Source organism: Leptinotarsa decemlineata, unplaced genomic scaffold (assembly GCF_025532065.1).
Source record: "Leptinotarsa decemlineata unplaced genomic scaffold, Ldec_3_MD MMD2_tig00026375_RagTag_RagTag, whole genome shotgun sequence".
NCBI lineage: Eukaryota > Metazoa > Arthropoda > Insecta > Coleoptera > Chrysomelidae > Leptinotarsa > Leptinotarsa decemlineata.
The window spans coordinates 2,080,615-2,096,637 of NW_027412711.1; the positions used below are offsets into that span (position 1 = coordinate 2,080,615).

The window sequence follows — 16,023 nt, forward strand, 5'->3', positions numbered from 1 at the left end:
ACTTCGGGAAGTGAAATCATCAATAAAACCGTAGACAAATTTACTGCAAAAAACGTAGAGATCAAATAATCATCACACGTCTACGTCTTGGTCATACACGATTAACCCATGATTATCTTTTCAAAAACACCAACCAACCGATGTGTGAAACCTGCAATGAACAACTCACTGTTAGACATATCCTGACAGAATGTCTGAAGATTACAACAAAAGTATTTTGAATGCCAAACAGGAATTGATTTTGATTATCGCTCGATCATTCAAAAACTCATATATAGGTGAGGTTGATGCTGATTTAGAAATAAATAAAATCGAATGGAAAATAAGACATATTGTACCAGATGATAAACACAAGCTCAAACAAAAGCGGTCTGAATGCCAAAATCAAGTTGGCTTATTGCATGTGGGACCTCTATGAACTTCCATCATTACGTGGGACTTCTTCAGACATATGGGCCATCAAAACAACTAACGCTCTGGAAACTCCTCGTTTTGTCATCATCGCATTCCAAAGTACTACCACATCTGAAGATAGAACACAGAATATTACAAAATTCACAACTGCTGATATCAATAGTATTCGTGTTTACTTGAATTCTGAAGTTTATCCATATGAGCGTTGGAATTTGAATTTCGATAAAAAACTTGATGCTCCTGCTTATTACGCTTTTGAGAGTTTCCAACGAAGTTATTATAATAAAGATATGAGTGAACCTCTGATGGACATTGGACAATTTAGAGAGAATCCACTATTCGTCATCGATCGTTCCCATCAACCGAATGCAACAAAATCATCAACTATTGATATAAAGATTGAGTTTGAGACCAGGAAGACCAAGTTTCCAGACAACACTAAAGTATATGCATTAATTTTACATGATACAGTTTTAACATACAATGCATTGGATGGTTCAGTTCACAGCAGATATTGACACTCTTTAAATTATTGATACTATTTCATTTTTCCACTCTATCATGTACTGTTTTATGATTTGTTTTTCATTTGTAACTGACTTATATCATGTATTGTAATTTTTTTCCTAATTCATATACAGGGTGTCCCTGGACTTCCTCTTTTCCTCTCGGGAATGTATAGATGGGGTCAAAATATCACCACTACTTCATATAACTTTTTTTTCCTAAAATCCTTCGTTACCAAGTAACGGGCCCTCGAAGTTACAAAATAAAAAATGTTTTTCTTTGATAACTTTTCAAGTAAATATTCAGAATCATCCAAATTTTGGTAATTGACTAAACAAATGAATTCCTTCGATGAGCTTTCATGCAGGAGTCAGTTGTTTTGCTACAAAGTTAGGAACGGACTACCCCCGATGGTCCACACCCCAAACCTTTGAAATGACAGATATTTTTCAATATTTTTCAACAAATTAAGGTTACTTGGACAATTTTATGAATAAAAGTACTCGTGTGGAAAGTCGATCGGAGCAAAGAGTCTTGATAAAAATGTAGTTTCACTCGACGCCATCAAACCCGCTCGTCCACCATTATTTGAAATGAATAATTATCAAAGCAGAAATAATAATGATAACGTTAATTCAACAACATTTATCTTGAGATGTCTACCATTATTCGAAAATATTAGTTTTTGAGGAAAATGGAAATGATAGGTAAAATGTTCATAACCAATTTTTATAATGCAAACACGTTTAACTAACGAAACTCAAGAGCCTCAAGAGCAAACAGAAATGAAAAATCCGCTACAGAAATTGCTCGATATGACCACCTTCTCTCTCTATACATTTTCTTAGTCTGCGAAGACACCCTCTCTGTACTTGAAATAGCATTCCAGGGTCGTTTCGTATGGCTTCACAATGTAATGTTATTCTATTCAACAATGCATCTCTTGTGTGAATAGGTGTAGCGTAAACGAGGCTTTTTAGATGCCCCCACAGAAAGAAATCCAATGGATTTAAATCCGGAGACCGCGATGGCCATGAATATGGCCCACCTCTACCAATCCATCTATTGTGGAAAATATGGTTCAGATGGTCACGCACAATCAAACTAAAATGAGGAGGATCGCCATCATGCATAAACCACATATCTCTTCGGGTTTGCAATGGAACATGTTCCAAAAGTCCATTCAAATCGTTCTGAATGAACTCCAAATAACGTTCTCCATTCAATCGGTCCTGTAGAACGAATGGTCCTATAAGATGGTTTCCTATGATACCAGCCCAAACATTCACGTTGAATTTCCGTTGGTGTTTGGGTTGCAATATCCCATGGGGATTTTCTTCGGCCCATAAATGGAGATTATGAGAGTTGATAACCCCATCTCTACTGAAACCTGCTTCATCAGTGAATAAAACTCGATTAATAAAAGTCATATCCTCTCTTTGCCTATCCATGAACCAATTGGCATATTCCAGTCGTGCTGGAAAATCTTGAGGTGTCATGGCATGTACCTTCTGGATGTGAAATGGGTGGAGCAGTTGTTCCCTAATTATTCTATGAATAGTGAACTTGGATGTATGGAACTGTTCTGATAGATTTCTGATGCTCATTGAAGGATCATCAGCGACGGTTTCCAAAATATTTTCCTCCAATACAACGGTACGTACAGTCCTAGGAGCGCCCTTACCACCTCGTTTTGGCAAAACTGTACCTACAATAATATCGAAATAAAACAACGTGCTCAAATTAATTATCAATTATTACATACCTGTCTCCCTCAAGCTGCGATCGACACGCTCGAATGTTTCTCTTGACGGTACCGTTCGATTGGGAAAATTCTCGGAATACAGACGACGAGCTTCTGCAGCATTACAAAATTCTCGTCAATAAAATACATGCATATCTGCATATTCATTGAATGTAAACTGTTCGGCCATATCAAAAAAATTCAAAATATCCTATAGAATATTGACAATACAATGATAGTCATATGACAACGCACCACTCAACAAAACAAAATCGCATTCCAGTTTCTCATTTTTTATCAAAACTTTCTAAAAGGTTTTTTTGTCAACATCTGTGAAAGAAATGGAACATAATTATTCCCTGGATATTTTTCACCTGATCATGTGCAGCCGTTTTTGTAATTCATTCGTTTGCTTTTTATTAGTATAGTAAATATTTTTTCCGATGTGCGTTTTTTCAGCTAAATTTAGATTCGTGTTAAAGAATTTCTCCAATAAAATTATAATTATCAGTGAAACTCCTCAACAGTTTAGCTGTGAAGAAGAATTTGAAACATTCGAATGTTGAGTTTCATGAGATTCAGATAACTGATCAACACGAAACGTGATTATTCCACACGTATTATGTACATACAAAATATGGAATGAATTCGATATTTCATAGTAGAGTAGCTTGTTAGTTTAAAAACACCACGAATCTACAGAACTTGATATTTCTTTTGAAAAAATATCTGCCATCACAATTGTGACTTAAACTTCCATATAGGTACTGCACTTTTTGTTTACGACTTCATTTTAGCATACTTTGTATTATTCCTGTTATAAATGTTGTTGGATTAACGTTATCATTATTATTTCTGCTTTGATAATAATTCATTTCAAATAATGGTGGACGAGCGGGTTTGATGTCGTCGAGTAGAACTACATTTTTATCAAGACTCGTTGCTCCGATCGACTTTCCACACGAGTACTTTTATTCATAAAATTGTCCAAGTAACCTTAATTTGTTGAAAAATATTGAAAAATATCTGTCATTTCAAAGTTTTGGGGTGTGGACCATCGGGGGTAGTCCGTTCCTGACTTTGTAGCAAAACAACTGACTCCTGCATGAAAGCTCATCGATGGAATTCATTTGTTTAGTCAATTACCAAAATTTGGATGATTTTGAATATTCACTTGAAAAGTTATCAAAGAAAACATTTTTCATTTTGTAACTTCGAGGGCCCGTAACTTGGTTACGAAGACTTTTAGGAAAAAAAGTTATATGAAGTACTGGTGATATTTTGACCCCATCTATACATTCCCGAGAGGAAAAGAGGAAGTCCAGGGACACCCTGTATATATATTTATAAAGCTCCTCTAGGTACTACTCTATCTGAACGTGTCATCCTGTTGTGTGTCCTTTTATACGGTCCGAACGCCTCAATACAGGTACTTCAGGTACTTTAGGTAAACTTGCCTGTATTTGGATTACATCAGGCACTATTCTTTGTGTTGGATCTTCTCTGGGTTTATTGTTTCTAGGAGTGTGTCTTGAATTGTTTAATATATTCAATGTTAGGTCTTGCTGTGTTTTGATTTGTACTTGTTCCTCGATAAGTGATTTATGACTGTTGAATTTATGGATGTTTAAGTTCTCCCAAATGTCCATGCGGTTTCCCTTATTGACTTGTTTTATAAGTTTTATGTTCTCTGATGGGGGGAAATTATGTTTGTTTTGTTTGGCGTGTATTGCGAGGTTTGATTTATATACTATTGGGTTTATGTATGCCTTTTTGTGCCCATCGTACCTTTGGATCAGTTTTTTTTTTGGTTTGGCCGATATAGAATTTGTTGCAGTCCGAGCATTGTATACTGTATATCCCGTTTTGGTTTCTGTCTTCTTCTTTTCCATAGCTGTTTATTTTTCGTGTATATATCGTGTATATATATATATATATACATATATATATATATATATATATATATATATATATATATATATATATATATATATACATATATATATAGAATAGTAGTTTTTCGGGGATTCGGTTTGATTAGAATGAATATTTACTCTTTTTAGCTGCCCGAGCTTTCGCTAATGTTTATTAGCTTTATCGAGGGCTGTGCTATTTGAGAATATTCAATTTGAAAATTTCAATTTTGAAAGAAGTCTTCAACATCAAAATGACAACTTTTTGACATTGAATTCAATGTCAAAAAGTTGTCATTTTGATGTTGAAGACTTCTTTCAAAATTGAAATTTTCAAATTGAATATTCTCAAATAGCACAGCCCTCGATAAAGCTAATAAACATTAGCGAAAGCTCGGGCAGCTAAAAAGAGTAAATATTTATTTTAATCAGACCGAATCCCCGAAAAACTACTATTCTATACATACATACGGTCGTTACACTATCAATTATATACATATATATATATATATATATATGTATATATATATATATATATATATATATATATATATATATATATATATATATATATATATTACAATGAAGGTTTTCACGGATGGTGAAATATGATGTGTTGTTTTTCCGGGTGTTCATCCGTTGTGTACTATAGAGTGTATTCTGAATACTATGACAAATGGATTCTCGTTGGATTATTGGAAAATTAACAATATTTTACTTCACTTGCGTCTTTATTGAAGACCAAAAAATGTTTAAATAATTCTCCAAAAAGTGATTTGGCTTCGTGGAGCTCTTTTTATTTTGAATATCGAATGAAGACATTCGATGAGTTGAACAAAAAGTTTTAAGTGCCATTTGTTTATGAATTGTTCATGAACAAATAGACTATGTGAGTATTGAAGAAATTGTCTTCAATATATAATGATTTGAAAAAAAACACAATTTATAATTATTTATAATCGTTTTTTTATTTCTCAGATGTTCAAATGATTACTTGAGGAATGTTTTTTATAAAAAAATCATAATTGATATTCCTTCACAGATTATTATATAGTTTTATATAGTTTTATTGTTGATCAACTAAACAATTTGTATAAACAAATTCCTAAACGAGATATTTTCTTTTCTTAAACTGTTACTGTTGAAAGTTGAAAATACAATTATACATTTGAACTTTCGAAAAACTGTGTTTTTGATTTTTTATTGTAATTTTGAAAATTATGTGCTATAAAAGTATTGTTTTTAAAATAGTGTAAGGTTTAAATAGTAATCATTGGTATACTTTCAAGTATGATCAATAAAGAAATTTATTTCATCTAAATTACAAAAATCGAAATAAATAATAAAAATATTAATAATAATAAAAACAGTGTTTCATTATATAATACATTCTCTTCTTTTTTTGGGCGGGGGGGACTTGAGAATAACTTGGTTCATTCAAACTTGAACTGAACCAGCCAGCCGTTCTTCTAATGGACACGTTGTATTTTCAGTTTTGTCTTCTTTCTTTTCTTCTCGTTCTCCTAATTCTTCTAAATTTTTCTGATTTTCCAATCTTTCTTCTTGCGTTTCGGCTTTTTTTGTCAGAGTCAGTATCTGAATCTGATCCGTAGACTGCCTGAATGATTTTTCGATATACTGGACGAATAGTATTTTGTTAATCGACGATCATCCCATACTCGAAGTTGGTACTGTCATCATCACAACAGTTGTCATCTTCACCGATGTCATTAGTATATTCAACAAGATCTGACGCATCCGTGTAACTTGCACCTCTGCACCCATTGTATGATCGGGTGCATTTCATCCCTGCTGTTTTGCAGCTGCAAGTTGCACTGCAATTAGATACTGTGCAGCTGCAATGAACTAATTTCAGTAATTCTGAAGCTGCCAAGGGTTCTGTAGTTCTCATGGGCAAAAACAGAGTCTCTGTTTTCGCCCATGTAACCACCCAGTAACAATCACCGAAAAACGGCCTATTCTGAATTGATTTATAGAATGGTAATCAGCTCCAAACAGTTTCAAAATGATTCGTTCTCCAGCGTCTGTAACAAACAGCCCTGTTGCGTGGGATTTGTACAAATTTTCAACTTCGTTTCTCAAAGTTGAATCTTTCAAAATTGAATTCTTAAAGTGTGTTTAACTTAGTTGAAGATGAAGCTTACTGTGTCACAGCCAGTAAAAGCATGGGCAAACAGTTATACATTTTTCAATATTTTGTTGTTATTATATTCGTGAATAACATCAGGTATTTTGAGAATTTTAAGCTTCTACATAGCGATATGCTTGTCATCTGATGTTAAATCGATTATTATTGCAGCTAAATCGACGTCAGTGCCGAAAACAATAACTATCTTTCATTTTCAGCTACATGCAATGCTTATGAAATATTAAAGTATCAGCATCTTCTATAGCTGAACTAATCTTCAGATTTGACTCTTTTTTCAAGTCAGTTATCAAAAACATAATGAATCTAGCCTTGTTCTTTATATTTGATAACAACATTTTTTGCTTTCTTGGAACTATCCTTCTTTCGGTGAATCAAGCTCTAGTAAAATTTTACTACACACTCGTTTGTAACATTTATAAGATTACCCCAAAGTTATCTCTGCTTTAGCCGTCGAAAATAATTGTGGCATGAGTTGAATGTTGATTCTTCAGCAAGTCCAACCATTCTCCTCATACTTTGTAAGTCTTTCTCTACAGATGTATGACAATCTATCGTTGCATCACCTTCTAGCCCAGTGGAGAGAAACATAAGTTCACCAGGTTTCTCATCGAAAACCATCAACTCTGGCAAGCTGACAAGAGATCTATATGTTGATTGAAAGAAGCATATCTCGAATAAGCAAAAGATTCAAGCTAGTCTATTATGTCTTGAATGAAAGCATATTCACAAATTTACTTTCTTAATTTTCTTTTTCGGGTTATATTGTGATTTCCCAAAGAATCAGACGAAAAACAAACTGAAAGAACTGTATTGAAATTCAGTCACAAGATTTGTGTGTTTTTTCATTCGGAACTTGCATCCTGATATGTTTCAGTTTTCACTGTAAAAGTGACCTTGTATCATATAAAAATATCAATGAAATAGCATTGATTGAATTTATATTCCACTTTTTTTGTTATGCATTCACACATGATACAACACATGAAAGTCCTAACATATTCAGTCAAATTTTGTGGAGCGATGAATCGCGATTCCACAATAATGTAGTTGTGAATCCACATAACAGTCACTATTGGTCTCAAGAAAATCCCCACTGGGTCCGCGAAAGTAATTTTCAAACTACTTGGGGTATTAATGTATAGTGTGGATTGTTCAATGGCCGCATCATAGGACCTTACTTTTTCAATGAAAATCTCAATGGATTGCGATATTTACATTTTCTAGAAAATGATTTGATCCAGTTGATTGAAGATATTCCCATAGCAGAACGACAAGGAATTTAGTGGCGCTTGATTTTTTCCTATGGGGTTATTTAAAAGATATTGTTTTCACTACTCCCCCTTTGAATGTGGATGATCTGAAAATGAAAATTCGACTAGCGTGCAGTGATATTACGCCTGATATTATAAGAGCGACTTGTACGAGAGAAGTGATTCGACGTTTCGAAGCCTGTATAATATCTAATGGGCATCACTTTGAACAATTTTTATGACTTATTTCTAGGTACCTACCATTCTTATGAAATGATTTATCAAGTTATATTATTTACATTGTTATTAATTAAAGATGTGTTTTCGAATACACCTCGTTCAATTTCGCAATTGTTTCATATTCAAAATGATTCCTGAATTATTCCACAACTCAAAATTGAAACCATTACTTCGAACACCCAAAATTTTGACTAATTTTCATGTGATCTGATGCAGAGAGAATAATTGTATGAGATATTTTTAAAAATAATAGTCGTTCTCAAGACTTTACATTTTAAGCAATAACTCAACAACGCCGTACCCGAATTTCAAAAACCAAACATGAAATGATATCAGAATTCAACGTAGCATCTGAATATGTAATGATATACAGGGCGTTCTATTTGAAAAAATGGAATTTTGGTCTGTAGCACCTACACCAAACACCCTGTATATTTAAAAATTATATCATGAACTCCTAAAACTTTTGTATGAAACATTTTTGTGTATCTCCTTCAACAAACCAGATATTGCCTGTCACATAAAATGTGGGACACCCGGTATATATATATATATATATATATATATATATATATATATATATATATATATATATATATATATATATATATATATATATATATATATATACCATTCTATCATTTTGGCAACGATACATTTTTTACCATCAATTTGACGTCACACAACGGTGTGACGTCAGTATATCGACGCCACACTGTTTTTCTTCAATAAATTTTGTTTCGAGTGAGATAGAAACACTGATTTTACCGCATTCGAACCAGATGTGACTCTATATTGTTGGGCCCAAATACCACCTATCTAACTCTCTTTAGTGTAAAGTAATTTAATGTTTTCGTGTGTGCCCAAAAGCTCATATATAATACTTTGGAATTTATCCACATTGGCGCTGTTATAGATGAATATCCAGCTTTCACTCTATCAACATTTTGGCATCAAAAATCTGGCAACACCGTATATTGATATTTGGTCGATCTTGAATTCTTATTACTCTTTAAGCAATTTTTAGTGAATAACATTTCGTAAAACGTAATTCAGTTACATTGTGGCAGTTTGCCACTAAATCATGTTTTGTCGTATTTATTAAATAAAATCGAATGAAGTATTATAAAGTAGAACGTATTTTAAACAAAGGCTTATTTAAATTCCAACCACGTTTTAATGAAAAATTGTTTTTATTTAGCGATGACGGCCGTTTCAAGTTTAACTTATCATGAAGCGGCCGTCATTATTTAATAAAAACATTTTTTTTATTAAAAAATGGTGGAAATTTATATAAACTTCTATTTATAATACGTTTCAGAGATGTATAGTTTCCACAAAGTAACTATAAAAATAATAAATTTCATAATATAAAGTAAACAATATTTTTTATGAAATAACAATTAAAAACTACCAAGTTTCAGATTTTGATATTGGTGGAAAATTTTCATTAAAAGCTTTCTGTAATTTTTCCAGGTTATTTTGACTATTAGTTTATTAGAAAATATAAGTTTTTGCAGTCCTTCGTCATTTTCTATTAAATTTTCTTCCATGTCGACTGTTATTTCCTCTAAAGATTTGCCTGTAAAGTTTGCTGCCGAACCTTTCTCCATTAATAACAAAATTTTAGAAATTTTTGCAGTCTGATATATATCTTCGGGCAGCCTATATGACTCCTTATGATTTCCAGTAGTGTGTCCCATCAACGACGTTAATTGTTCTGGGTCATTTTCCGTCATGTGGAACACTTGAGGAAGGGTTGTTAAATGTTTTCTTAGGCGCGTTGATGTGAGCGCTTTCGGGTTTTTAGCACCGCATGAATATGCATGTTGCTGCAGTATTTTATATCCCCTGAAAGGTTTATCAGAACCGCTACTTACAAAAAAATACTTACTATCTTTTTTAATATGTTTTTCTCTGGCATTTAAAATAATGTTAATATGACGCTGTACATCGGGGCTAAACAGAACTGGTACGCTACGATCCCTTTTCCCCCTAATAACAACTCTTTTGAATTTTTGTAATAACACTTTTTCGGCCGGAGAAACTGCTTCTGAAAATTCCTCATATTTAGTTTCATTTGGTTTTTCTGAATCAAGGTAAGTGTGTAAGAAGAGACGTTGCAACTCCCCAGGTCTTTCCTGTTCAATAAAATTAACTGACAATAAATAGTTTCTAATAATATATTATAAGATTTGCTATTTGCGGGATCAGATTTTGATACTACAGCACATTTTTCTGCTTTAACACACATATATTGTTTTGATAACTGCAAATCACTTGCGAACGGAACAATTGTAATTTTGTTCCACTTTTGCATATTTAATTTATTTGAAGCTTCGATGGATATATCATATCTCCAGTTAGCCTTTAAAAGCTTGATCATCGTTTACAAATCTGTTTGAGCTACAGCTGTGGAAATATCAGAATAAACATCTTTTTTTTTAAAGCATAAACAATTGCCATGTCACAATATTGTTTTAGTATAGTGCTAATATTCATTGCAAAAGTTGGTGATTCATAAACCTCTTTAAATGGATCATATTTTGCAATTATTTCAGTGGCAGTCACCAAATGATCGTAGCATTTTGGATTTAAGGCATCAAATAATGTTTTACGGTTGGTTCTAATTTTCTCACTTCGACATTCTCACAAAACATTCACAAAATGAGCATCCCGATGAGTTTTAATATATCTAGCCCAAAATGCCCAAATGAGGGTATCTTTCTTGGCTACCAATGATACTTCATCCATCCTGATAGTTGGAAAAACTTTTTGCTGCAGTTCTTTATCTATACTGAGTTTTAGTAAAAACCTATTCTGAGTTCCGTCATTTGATTTTGCTGAACACTATTGTTTATGGCGCCATAAATGACGTTTAGAATAAAATCCCAAACAAAATTCACAAGCAATGTATGAACTTTGAGTGTGAGGTAAATTTGGTTTTTTCATTGCTTTGAAATGTGTCTGAGAGTTTACGTAATTTCCCCTTTTACGCAAATCTGTGAGTAGACATTTTCTTTCTTTGCTGCCTACAGGCTTTGATATTATTTTAGTTACTTCAACTTCATGGGAATGATATTTAATTAAGTGATTAGCGAAATTTAGTACAAGGTCTTCACAGAAATAACAGTAGTCCCTCGTTCTCACTCTCTTGGGTTTAGGTTCTTCTTTTTGCTTAATATTTATGAGAGATGTTAGATTAAATTCTTGTTGAAACTTTTGTGATTCCTCATTTTTCTTCTCGTCGATTTGTTCCAGGTGTAAAGTTTCAGCCTTAAAAAACACAAATAATCAACAGATGTATTATTTTACAAATATTTGTTATCAACCTCTGAACAATTTCCTTCTTCTTGATTTTCTGAAATATTTTAAGTGGTGTTAACATTATATTTAAATCTCTTTTCGTTATTTTCCTCAGTTTTGTTTATTTTCTGATTACTATAGATTTTCCTGCCTCTCCTATTGATACTATTTTTCTTTTTACTTGTTCCATTATCACTTCTATTTCTCTTGTCATTGCTACTTCTCTTATCATTACTAGTTCTCGTATCATTACTACTTCTCGTATCATTACTACTTGTCTTATCATTACTACTTTTTTCATCTTTACTATTGTTAATATCTTTACAATTTTTCTTTTGCTAGAAGAAAGAAAGCAAGCTAGCAACAGCAACAGTAAATACAATATATCTGAATACCTTTGAAATCCCATATTCGCTGCCTTCACTATCGGAACTAGGGGAATATAAAGGATCTTTATCCGAGTCGTAATAAAACGAATCCTTAAAAAAATGTATTTGGAAAAAAGATGTTTTTGAAATAAAACTACAGTAAAAACAATTAGTCAAATAAGTAATCCGTATTTCTTGTGGTAAGTGTATTTAAGCTGGAGTAAAAATTATTGATCAATGTATTTTGTTTCAAAATATTAAAAATTTTACCTCTAACAAAAATTCCAATCCTTTAATTGGATCTGGAGGAGGACTTTCTAAAGGGAAATGATGATTCTCTTGGGAGTTGCGCAAGTTCTCCGATGGAGCCACAGGATCTAAAGAACTATTCTCCTTAAAATAATTACACTCCGTTAGAGATGAGAGAACATTATTTTCGAAAGAAACCGAAGAACTATTCTCCTTATTACAATCATTATTTTCCGTTGCAGGTGAAGAAATATTTTTTGCCACTTGAAATGAAGAACTATTCTCCTTATTGGGAAAATTATTATTATTGAGTTTAATTATGAAGTTTAACTTTTCCAAAGGAAATACGATATGATTATACAATAATGTACATGTCTATTTGAGCTGGCATTATATAAAGAATCATTATTGTCTTTGTACGTCAGTATTTTGTAAAATTAATCAAAAATGTCTTATTTACATCTTACTTTTACAGATTTACTGTATTGTCTTTTATGAAAAAGCTATATATATTATTATTAAATAGCAAGTGACTGAAATAATTCGAAAGCGAATGACTAAAATTACTTTAAGATTTGGATCATTCAGAATTTTTCTTCATAACTCTATCCGAGAAATTAATAAAGCAAAAGTAAATTATTCCAAGTTAGGTAGACACACCATATATTGTAGCAAAAAAGATGTAGAAAACATAGTGAAGCTACAAGAATGTAAAAAGCATAAAGCATAAACATTGAGGTGGAAATCATAAATATACTTACCTAAGGATCCCGCTAAAGCCATAATTTTAGAAGCTCTAGAACTCATCGTAGCACAATAATACAACTTCTCTCTTTCAACACAAAATCTAAACTGAACTATATTATTCTCTGAATGCAGTAACTTCAAAACAGAAAAGTACTCCCACCACATTGGCGAAAAATAATAGTTTGTAAGCAGACTGCAATTTGTAGTAAAATTTCAATATGTTTTTATAAATTAGGACGTCCTAATGATGGTAAAATATCTTTCAATTGATCACATACACGATTGATACTAATGTTACATGAATTAAACTTTTAATGAATTTGTTTGTATATTGAGTCCATAATGATAGTACATGTGCAAATAAGATGCCAAAATCATATCTCTTGTCAATGCTGAATAATTGGAATGATTTTTCGTACAGAAGTCAAAATTCACCTTGGAGTGGAATATATAAATATACATAAAGTATGAGATAAAAACATGCCGACAACAGTGTGGGGTCTAAAAAAATCGCTGAATCTATATACACGGTAATTTTTTTAATAAACTTACTCCTTCTAGATGACGCCAGATTACCGTTTTATGTACGGACGTCAAAACGATAGAATGGTATACAGGGTATTTGGTAGCTGGGTGCAAACCTTTAAGGGGGTGATACACTAGCTCATGTAGAACATATTCATACAGACATTTTTATTTTCTAGCGCGTTTTTTATTTTCAAGGGAACTTTTACGATTTTTAGTACAAAAACCCAAAATTGGTCAATTAAATGCTAATAACTTCGAATATTAACAGAAATGTCCGGTTTTTTAAATTTATTTTAGTAGTCTTATGTGTCCCCAATCATATTAAAGTAGTTTGAAGCACCATTGTGTCCAAAAAAGTTATGTACAGAGCATTTAAACTTTACAAAAAATCAATAAAATACATACAGGTGTTCAGACACCTTTAAAAACATGCTTAGTTATTGTTCTTTCGTTTGAGGTATCATTTACCTAGCTAAGTCTTAAACTTTTTTAATTAGGGTACCTGGCTATTTGAAAAATTAAAAAAAAAAGTAATTTAAATGAAATTCAGCACAAAAACCTTTGAACGAAATTCCTAAAGCAATATGCGAAATTATTTTTAGATTTACATGGAATAATAAGAAACTTAACCCAACTTGAAAGAAGAGAAAACTGAACAAAGGCCGGTGCCGGTGGCATTTTACAACAAAGAATTTGACCTGAAGCTAGTCATTAATTGGAATGCATTCTGTTATGATTTAGACCTTATGCTAGGGCCTTAAACTTGCTTTTGAGTTTATCAATTTTTAGGTACCTGAGTTGAGTAATCATCTTGGACCCCTCGCCGGGTCGGTTTGGTTGGCCAAACAAGTTCTCTAGTCACTGCTTTGCCCTTTCGAGTTGCGAGTAGACGTTGGTTTTGTGTTCCCCATTTTTGTAATTCACCGTGTTCAGTTGTAGCCTTTCGCTCCTGCAGGTGTTGTTTATTTTGGACTATCGAATTTTTTGTTGTGTGTGCTGCCATGGCTGACTTTACGAGTCATGAACAAGCCGATATCATTTTCATGTATGGCAGAGCTGATGGTAACGCATCTCTGGCACGACGTTTGTACCAAGAACATTACCCGAACCGCAGGTAAATTAATTTCTAATTGTAGCCGTAGTTAAATTTTGCCATTTTCACCTTCAAAAGACGTTAAAAATGAATTATTTTATTGCAGGGTGCCTAACGTCCGTGTGTTTTCCAACACATATCGTAGGCTGTCTGAATCTGGTATTCATCATGCTGAACCTGCAGTAAATCAAGGAAGACATAATGTCAATGTTGAGGAGCAAATTCTCGCAGCCTTCGAAGCGGATCCTACCACCAGCATCAGAGTTGTAGCGAGAGATTTAAACCTTTCGATATGGAAAGTGTGGAGTACGATGCACAACGAAAAGAAATATCCGTTTCACGGCACGGGTGTGCAAGGCTTGGAGGAAACGGATCCGTCGAGACGGATACGGTTCTGCCGTTTTTTGCTAAACGCAGATATTGACGATGCGTGGTTCTTAAAGTCCATCCTCTGGACTGACGAATCGAAGTTCTTCAGGAAAGAGATTACTAATTTCCACAACCTTCATGAATGGGCTGATAAGGACAGCAATCCAAATTGGAAAAAACAGGTAAATAAATGATTTTTATTATTATTATTTTATTACCCAAGTTCAACACGTGTTTAATTACCTAAATTAACTAATTTTATTGCATTTTTGTTTCAGATTTCTTTTCAAAGACAATTTTCAATAAATGTGTAGGCTGGGGTCATCGGACGCACATTGGTTGGCCCACACATTTTGCCTGACAATTTGAATGGACAAAATTACCTCGATTTCATGATAAACGACTTGCCAATGTTACTCTATGATGCCGAAGTGCCAATATTGGACAAGGACAGGCCGATCACATTTCAGCAAGATGGATGCCCACCACATTGGGCTGTAAGCCCAATGTGCAAGGACAGGCCGATCATATTTCAGCAAGATGGATGCCCAGCACATTGGGCTGTAAGCGTCAGCGAACACCTGAACCGCTGTTTTCCTGGCAACTGGATCGGGAGAGACGGACCCATCCCCTGGCCTGCCAGATCACCCGACCTGACTCCAACTCCGTTGGATTTTTTTGTGTGGGGTCGGGTGAAAGAACTCGTATACATAACAGAAATCACCACGAGAGAAGAATTACTTCAGCGAATAGAGGCAGCGTTTGAAATTATGAAACCGGAAATGCAAATGAAAGTAACCACAACTGAAGTACGAAATCGTTGTAGAAAGTGTATAAGTGTATACGCAATGGTAAAGGACATTTTGAACACCAACAATAAATTTTTACAGTACAAAACATTTTTTTCTTTAATTCCACAAAAATCCATATTTACGACCTTTAACTGGTTCAGGTACCCTAATTAAAATAGTTTAAGACTTAGCTAGATAAATGATATCTCAAACGAAAGAGCAATAACTAAGCATGTTTTAAAAGGTGTCTGAACACCTGTATGTATTTTATTTATTTTTTTAATTGGCATCAAAGGTCAGATTTTTCATTTTCTTTCTTTTTTTGTAAAGTTTA

The 16,023-nt window shown here is 33.2% G+C and overlaps 1 protein-coding gene and 1 long non-coding RNA gene across 4 annotated transcripts in view; both read right to left on the reverse strand.

Moving 5' to 3' along the window:
- LOC111514468 (D-2-hydroxyglutarate dehydrogenase, mitochondrial) overlaps window positions 1-16,023 on the reverse strand; it is a 77,085-nt gene that overhangs the window by 6,928 nt on the left and 54,134 nt on the right. The window lies entirely within an intron of this gene.
- Window positions 9,717-13,630, reverse strand: LOC141486922 (uncharacterized). 2 transcript variants are annotated; one of them, XR_012468122.1, is made up of 4 exons: window positions 12,923-13,630; window positions 12,183-12,305; window positions 11,571-12,023; window positions 9,717-11,514 (listed from the first exon to the last, which is right to left on the reverse strand). It is a non-coding gene; the product is annotated as an uncharacterized lncRNA (long non-coding RNA). The 2 variants fall into 2 exon arrangements; XR_012468121.1 differs by having other exon boundaries at window positions 9,717-12,023.